The sequence below is a fragment of the Cervus elaphus genome, chromosome 20, assembly GCF_910594005.1.
Source record: "Cervus elaphus chromosome 20, mCerEla1.1, whole genome shotgun sequence".
NCBI classification, from domain to species: Eukaryota; Metazoa; Chordata; class Mammalia; order Artiodactyla; family Cervidae; genus Cervus; species Cervus elaphus.
This window is the reverse complement of record NC_057834.1, coordinates 126,497,550-126,505,933: the sequence shown is the minus strand read 5'-3', so window position 1 is coordinate 126,505,933 and position 8,384 is coordinate 126,497,550.

Here is an 8,384-nt window from a genome sequence, read left to right as displayed (position 1 = left end):
TTCCTCATCTGTAAAATGAGGATAAAAATAGTAACTGCTTCATATGATTATTGTGAGGATGAAATGGATTGATTTGGATTAAGTGTTTTTTAATTTTTCAGTCACACCATGCAGCACGTGAAATCTTAGTTCCCTGACCAGGGATCAAACCTGTGTCCCCTGCAATGGAAGCACAGAGTCTTAACGTTGGACCACCAGGGAAGTTCCTGGATTAAGTGTTTAGAACAGAGTCTATTCTGTTCGCTGTTAAGATGTGAATTTGTGATTTTATTTCCTGACTGATCTGTTTATAAAATTTTTTAAAAATAATTTATGGGCAAGTAAAACCAACCACCAATAAGAAAAAAAGACAAAGAGAGAAAACACATAGCTCTCAGGTCTTAGAAGAGCTTTGCAAGTGGAAAAGGGAAAGCATAGAGGAGGAGAAAGAAGTGTGTCCCTGATTTCTCCATCCCACTGCTCCTTCTCTTTCTGTTCTAAGCCACAGTTCCATCTCAACCATGTTGTGGGGTTTTTGCTCCCAAATCTAGTCTAAGATCATGTCAGAAAATAGAAGATTCAGTTCTGGCACCAGAGGGTTGAATCTGTTCATCCGAGATCCTAGCAGGAAAGGGCCAGCCCCTCCCCACCCCTGCCCTTCCACTCACCTTAGTTATGGTCCGTTGGGTACAAACCAATGTAAGCAGCTCCAGTACCACTAGCCTCATGGACATTGTAAAAACTTCACAGTGAGACCAAGACATCTCAGGACACAAAGTTTCCATGACGTTCCTAAGTAGGTTACCCCAGGGCTCCTGAATGAGCCTGCTGGGCAGCAGTTATAAAGAAGGACCTTATCCCTGGTGACTGGGTAGGAAGTGGGGAATTCAGGTTGGAGAATTGAGGAAGCATATTTGGATCTAGTCTATTTTTTTTAAGTTTTCTTTTTTTAATTTATTATTTTTTTAAAAATTTGGGTCTAGTTTTAGCCAGAGCCAAGAAAATATTTATGATAAACACAGAGGCCCCTAGCTATTGTAGGCTGAAGGGGGTATAATAATACAAGGGAGTCAACCTCAGACAGTCCCTGACTATCTCCACTCCCAAGTGTCTCACACCGTTGTGTGGTCCTTTCTCACACTGGATCGAGCTGGTCTTTGTGATCAATAGAATATGATAGAAGTGATACTATGTCACTTCTGAGGCTAGGTCATAAAAGACAGTTTTTAACATTTTTTGCTGTACCTGGTCTTCACTGCAGCGTGCTGACTTGTGGAACACGGGCACCAGGGCACATGGGCCTAGTTGTCTGTGGCATGTGGGATCTTAGTTCCCTGATCAGGGATTGAACCCATACTTCCTACACTGGAAGGCAGATTCTTAAACACTGGACCATCAGAGAAGTCCCAAAAGGCAGTTTTTAAGAACAAATTTGCTTTACTATCTCTTGGATTACTCTTGGGGAAGCAAACAGCTGTGTTGTGAGAACACTCAGGCCGCCCCGTGGCAAGTAACTGAGACCACCTGCCAATAGCCATACACATGCGCCATCTTGTAAGCATTTCCTCCATCCCCAGTCAAGTCTTCAGATGATGGCAGCCTGGCTGATGGCTCAATAACAACCTCACAAAACACTCTGAGCAAGAACCATGTAGCTGAGCTGCTCTTGAATTCCTGCCACATGGAGACTGTGAGATAACAAATGTTTGTTGTGTTGAGCAGCTAAGTACTGGGGTAATTTGCTACATAGCAACAGATAAACTAATCCACCATAAGATTCTTGTGCCTTTGGTTTCCTTTTGAGAAGAGATATTCAAAATACTTTACAACCAGTTCAGAAACAACCTTGGCTGCAAACAGCTGGCCCAGTCCCATCAGCCGTGAGGTCAGCCATTCAATGATGGGCATGTTGATTGACAGCTACTCAGGCTGGAGGACACCAAAACCGAAGCTGAAGATGTTCTTTTGGACTATGGGGGAAAGAAGCATGGACCTAAATACTGTTCAAGGGAGGAAGTGATCTGTCCCTCGATACACAGAGTTTTGAGGGAGCCTAGTTGAGGAAGTTGTGTTTGAGATGAGCCTGGACAGGGCCTCACCAGAGAGAGGTAAAAGAGAGTGCAAGAGAAATGAGGTGGTGGGTGGAACGGAAGCCCTAGGTTGGCTGGGCTGTGGACGGGGGCTGAGGTGCTAGAGGAGAGATGATGTGGGGGCTGAGGTTGGAATCTGAGTCCCTCCCTTCCTTCTCCAGCTCACACACTCTGTTAGCTCCTCTTCTTCCTCCCACTCCGTCCCCCCTCCCTGCTCCTTGGTACTTTCAGACAGGGATATTGGGTCCACGCCAAGAACACTGCTGGAGGAAGCTGGCCTTCTGATGGGCTCACACAATCTCCCCTCAAGTTGGTATTCAAGTTGGTGGGGAGAGTCCACAGAAAGGCACCAATACTCAAGGATGGAACTGATTCCAGGCCTCCTCACTCCATGGGTCCTCAATGGCATTTCCTTGTTTAATCTTTTAAAAATGTTGGCTGCACTGGGTCTTCCTTGCAGAGCACAGGCTCTCTAGCTGTGGGGTGTGGGCTTCATTGCTCCAAGCAGCATGTGGAATCTTAGTTCCTGACCAGGGATTGAACCCGTGTCCCCTACATTGGAAGGTGGATTCTTTACCACTGGATCACCAGGGGAGTCCCTCTGTAGGCATTCCTTGAAGGGACCCTGAGCCAGGTGGTGAGTACAGTTGTGAGGGGGCGACAAGAAGGCAATGTAAGTTTATTTTAAAAGTCCTCTGTTTATTTGAATGGCTTTTAAGAAGCAGAAGGCCAGATTGTAACACTAGGAGTAGGACAAGCATGAACAGTGAGAGGAACCCACGCCAACAAGCACGTAGCGCCCTTTCTTGCATGACTGAGTAAATGCTACAGAGCCAGGCAGGGCCAGGGCCTGCGGAGGGCTGAGGGCAGACCATGGAGGGGTCATGCTGGGAAGAGGGGGAGCGGTCTCACCCCCAGGCAAGGGAAGTCCCACAGATGAAGAAACACAGGCTCCACCTGTTTAAGGAGGCACTTACAGGTCTACCATGGAAAGCAAACGAGAGAAGCCAGGTTATAAGGAAGGCCAGGGCAGCCCATGTTTGCAAAAGACTGAAGTAGACCTATCATCATAAAACAAATGGTATAAAACAGGGCTTCTGACAGGTAGACCCAAGCCCACTATGGGTAGAGGTTTCATTTAAAATCTTCTTCTAAACTGGGGGTACCAAGATGTTTGTAATTAGAAATTAGAACTTAAGGATATGGGCTTCCCTGGTGGCTCAAATGGTGAAGAACTTGCCTGCAATGCAGGAGACCTGGGTTCGATCCTTGTGTGGGGAAGATCCCCTGGATTAGGAAATAGCAATCCATTCCAATACTCTTGCCTGGTGAATTCCATGGACAGAGGAACCAAGCAGGCTACAGTCCATAGGGTCGCAGAGTTGGACATGACTGGACGACTAACACCTCTACTAGAACGTAAGGATACGTGTGTGTGCGAGCTAAGTCGCTTTAGTTGTGTCCGACTCTGTGTGACCCTATGGAGTGGAGCCTGCCAGGTTCCTCTGTCCATGAGATTCTCCAGGCAAGAATACTGGAGTGGTGTGCCATGCCCTCTTCCACGGGATCTTCCTGACCCGGAATGAAACCTGAGTCTTTTAAGTCTTCTGCATTAGGCAGGTGGGTTCTTTACCACTAGCGCCACCTGGGAAGTCCAGAGATATGTATACTGTTAATAAAGGAGTTTATATGTACACAGTTTAAAACACACAAAGGTATGAACCAGGTTATCCCCAGGGTCTCATAAAGATCCAAAGCTCTGTGAGTCTGAGTATTCTATCTTCATACTCTTAATTACTCGTTTCTGAAAAACCCAATTCACCAAGCCTGGGTCAGAGGGTGCAAACTGGAAACTCAAAGGCCAGATTTGGCCTGTAAGATGTGTTTTATTTGGCACACACAGTGTTTTCTAAATTCATAATAGCTGCCAACATTTAAAAGTCCAAATTTCCAGCTTCTCTTGGAAAATGGGGAGGAATATTTGGCAACAGCAGCCCACATTCCCATACAGCAGCAACCGTGTCAGACGACAGTATCTGTGTTCCCCATTTTGCTACAGTCCTTGCCTAATCCTCTTGCTCATTCAAGTCTTCTGCCTGGCCCTTGGAGGCATCAGAGTCTGTGGCCTGGCCCAGACGTCCAGTCTATGGTGACCTCATCATTTTCTATCTGATGCAGCTACACACCCAGCCTTGAGGCTTCTACCCTAATTCCATAGCAGACCCATCTTAACAGTTGGCCCATGAAGATGTATTCACCTGCAGGCCAGGAGTGTGGAAGTCAGGGTCCCTGTCTGCAGAGTTTTGGTTTGTGACCGAAAAGTTGCCAGCCATATTTCATTTTCATAAACTGAATCCAAAGCTCTCTTGGGGAATGACCCATCAGATACTTCCTGATCGAGGCCAAGGGTAAGTTCCTTCTGGATCAGACCAGAACACCCAAGTGGAGGACAATCCCAGTCTAGACCAGGCTGGACCAGGAGGGCAGAGAAGAAGGCAGCTTTCCTAGCTATGGCCATGAGATGACTGGGGGAGCTGGGTACTGTTAGCAGCTTTTATAGATGCCTAGGAGGTATCACTCACAGTGTGAATGGCTCCATCTGCATTTGTGCAGTGCACAATCTGCCCAACTGTACATGTTGGCCTTGGGACTGTCAAGGGAAGGGAAGAAATAAATGTAGATGGTGAGGCAGGTGCAATCAGAAGTGATTCTACCACTTTGTTTCCAAGGCTGCAGGGATGAAGGGTGGGAGGCAGAGGGTGAGGAACCAAGACCTCGTTGGCCAGAGGCTAGAAGCTGGAGAGATAGATAAGGGGCCTGGCCTCAGAGGGCCCCACGCTGCACATGTGCAAAGGCCCATGAGATGACAGAAAGAGCCAGGACTAGTACCAGGAAGCAGGGCTGGCCATCAGTATATCCAGGACCCTTGGTTAACAGAGATAACCATCCTGTACACACACAAACACACACACACACACACACACAAGTTCAGTCATTAGCAGAGTTATCTGCCCTATTATACACACCCACAAAACCGTTATACAAACCCACAAAACCACAACATGTACAAAGAGCATGCACAAGTGCAGTTTTTGTCGTGTTGCACATATTCATGAGTGTGTGCATACACACCATCACAGTGATTGTTGGTAAGAGCAGCTCATCACAAAGGTATGTTTAACAAACATCTTCAAAGCACCCAAAGTCCTTTCTGACAAAGCTACGTGCAGGAGTCCAGCACAGCACCAAGTAACCCGGAAGGGGAGAAAAGCGAAGAAAACCACAAACTACAGCCAGCCGCAGCGTGTTGGCCTGCAGTGGCCCCTACTGGTAGGAAGGGCATTTGTACTTTGCTTGAAGACGGTGAAACCCGAGACACTGCTTCTCAGGCACCTCTTCTTCTATTTTTTAAAAATTATTTTATTTCCATTTTGACTGCAACAGGTCTTCTCTAGTTGTGGAGAGTGGGGGTACTCTCTGTGATGCACCAGCTTCTCATCGCGGTGGCTCCTCTTGTGGCCGAGCACAGGCCCTAGGGCATGGAAGCTCAGTAGTTGCAGCCCGCAGGCTTTGGAGCACAGGCTCCATAGTTGTGGCTCATGGGCTTAGCTGACCCACAGCATGTGGAATCTTCCCAGACCAAGGATCGAACCTGTGTCCCCTTCATTGGCAGGCAGATTCTTAACCACTGGACCGCGAAGGAAGTCCTCAGGCACCCCTTCTAAGGAAGCCGCCATCCCAGGATGCCATTCCCCGTCCTCTCCCTCCCTCCCTCCTCTCCGCTAGTCAAGGGAGACCCTGGCATCCTCAGAGTTGCAGCACAGCATCAGAGAACGAACATTCAGGGCCTTGCACGCCCCCCTGAAGAGCAATATCCACCACCAATAGGGATGGCAAAACAGGCTTTTCATCTTTCGTGTCAACTCCAGCCCACCAGTGGTGGCTGCCTAGAATGCTGGGTTGAGAAGGATTCTGAAGCCAGGTCTGCGCTTAGCAATGAGGGGTATCCTTCTTCTATGGAACAGTGCCAGCAGTCACGGCAGTAAGTAAGACCACTTCTACACTTGCCATTCCCTAAATCTCCAGATTTCTCCTGATCCACAATTCCAGCATGAGGGTATATATGTCTGTCACTCTCTGACAACCACAAGAAAACTGTCATTCCAGCTTTCACCTGAGTTTTATCTTACGTGATCAGTAACTTCTGAGCCAGCTGAAATTCTCCCTGGAATCCTCTTTGTGAAGAGCTAGTTCTTGCTTCCACAGACAGCATGTGGATGACTTATTAGATCCGGGTCCTTAAGTCAACAGGGGACACTTCACTTTATCCCAAACTAATATTTACCTAAGGCCCATCTATCTACCAGCACTTCTCACTTCTCAAGAGACTCCTCAGGGGCAATCATGAGCTGAGAACCACACGGCTGTGCTGAGCAGATACGAGCTAGCCAGCTGGGCTCAGCTTTAGCCAGGGGTCCCGTTCCCTGCCCCTCACTCAGCACTCAAATCATATGTGTGGATCAAAATTCCAAATTACAGTGCGCCATGTCACTTGAAAACAGACCTTGAAATCTTCAGTCCTCAGATGCTAAGGGCGTACTGTGTTTAGCATCAAGATTCTCAGTGCCTACAATCCCTGATGATGCCCGCAGATGGGCACAGAACCCAATCCTGCTGCCCCCTCTGCAACCTAGCCAGCCTCTACCTCCAAATGCTTAGGTGGATGTAAGCTGGTCTCTCCCACTGAGGAGTGGGCCAGGGATGTTTGCCTTAACCCAGGGGTCAGCAAACTCTTTCCACAAAGAGCCAGAGGAAAAATTTCAGCTCCTTGGTTTCTGTTGAAGCAGTTCAACTTTCTTGCTGTATTTCAAATGCCGAAGACATATGTAAACAAATGGGCATGGCTATATTCCAATACAATTTCTTTACCAAAACAGACGGTAGGTGCAGAAGGAAATGGCAACCCACTCCACTGTTCTTGCCTGGGAAATCTCATGGACAGAGGATCCTGGCGGGTTACAGTCCATGGGGCGACAAAAAAGAGTTGGACACGACTGAGGGGACAAAATAGTCCCAGGAAAGTTGAGGCACTTGCCAAAGGCCCCCCTAGAGCCTGGAGCCACAGCTACTAAGCCCACGTGCTGCAACTACTGAAGCCTGCACACGCCCTAGAGCCTCTGCTCCGCAGCAAGAGAAGCCACCACAAGGAGAAGTCCCCACACCACAGCTAAAGAGTAGCCCCTGCCTGCCGCAACTCGAGAAAAGCCCACGCAGCAGCAAAGACCTTGCACAGCCATAAATAAAAAAAGAAAATCATGAAAAAGAAAAACAGGTGGTGGGCTAGATGTGGCCCAAGGTGCCACAGTTTGCCAAAACCAGCATCAGCCCAAACATACGGAGTTCTACAGAACGTGGGGGTGTCTAGAGGTGCTTCAGAAGGTCTGCAAATGTTTGATTCTAGCTTAAATTCTTCTTTGCTGTTTAGGAAGCTGCAACAAAGATGTACCCATTCAAGTCTATTGTGGCATTTTGCCAGGCAGGGAGTCAATATGTTCAACAGACTGTCCGGTGTTAGGAAGCGTCACACCCATGCATGTGGACGGGCCATTTGGCAGAAGAGTTAAGAGCCTGATTCCCAGCATCAGACAGACCTGAGCTCAAGTTCTCCTGCTGCCACTTCCCAGATGTGTGACTTTGGACAACTCACTTTACCTCTCTAAGCCAGCAGAGTCGGGAGACCACCAGAGTGGACACCGGCCATCCATCATGCTGGCACAGACTCTCATAGCCCCTTTTTGCTGAAACGTAAGAAGATAGAGGGGCCAGGGCAGCTGAGACAATGGGGAGGGGGCACTCAGGGGCTCAGGACAATGCTATTTGTAACTGTTATGGAGGCATTTCAGTATTCTAAGCACCAGTTAGTCTGGACTGGTGCACACCAGTTGAACATCACTATAATGCGGAATCCACCTTGGATTTAGAGTTCTTTCTGATTTTTCAACTTCCTCTGGCATCTTCTGCTACATCCCCATCGCTCTGACTGGGTTCTCAGAAAGCGGAGAGGACTGTTTTGCAGTGACCTTGGAAGTCTCAGCGCGTAGTTACAGGGCTTCTGTTTTACTAACTGGCAGCTTCCACTGGGTCTGGGGCTTGGTTGGTAAGTATTTCCTGGGACATGTTCTGCAGGAGTGCCATGATTTTGGTTAGAAGCTATGTCCTCTCTGCTCCATCGCTGCAGTCCCTGGCTGGGCCAGGAGCTCTGGTGCTTGTGTGGCTTTTTAATTTACCTCAGTTCAGCTCAATTGCTCAGTCATG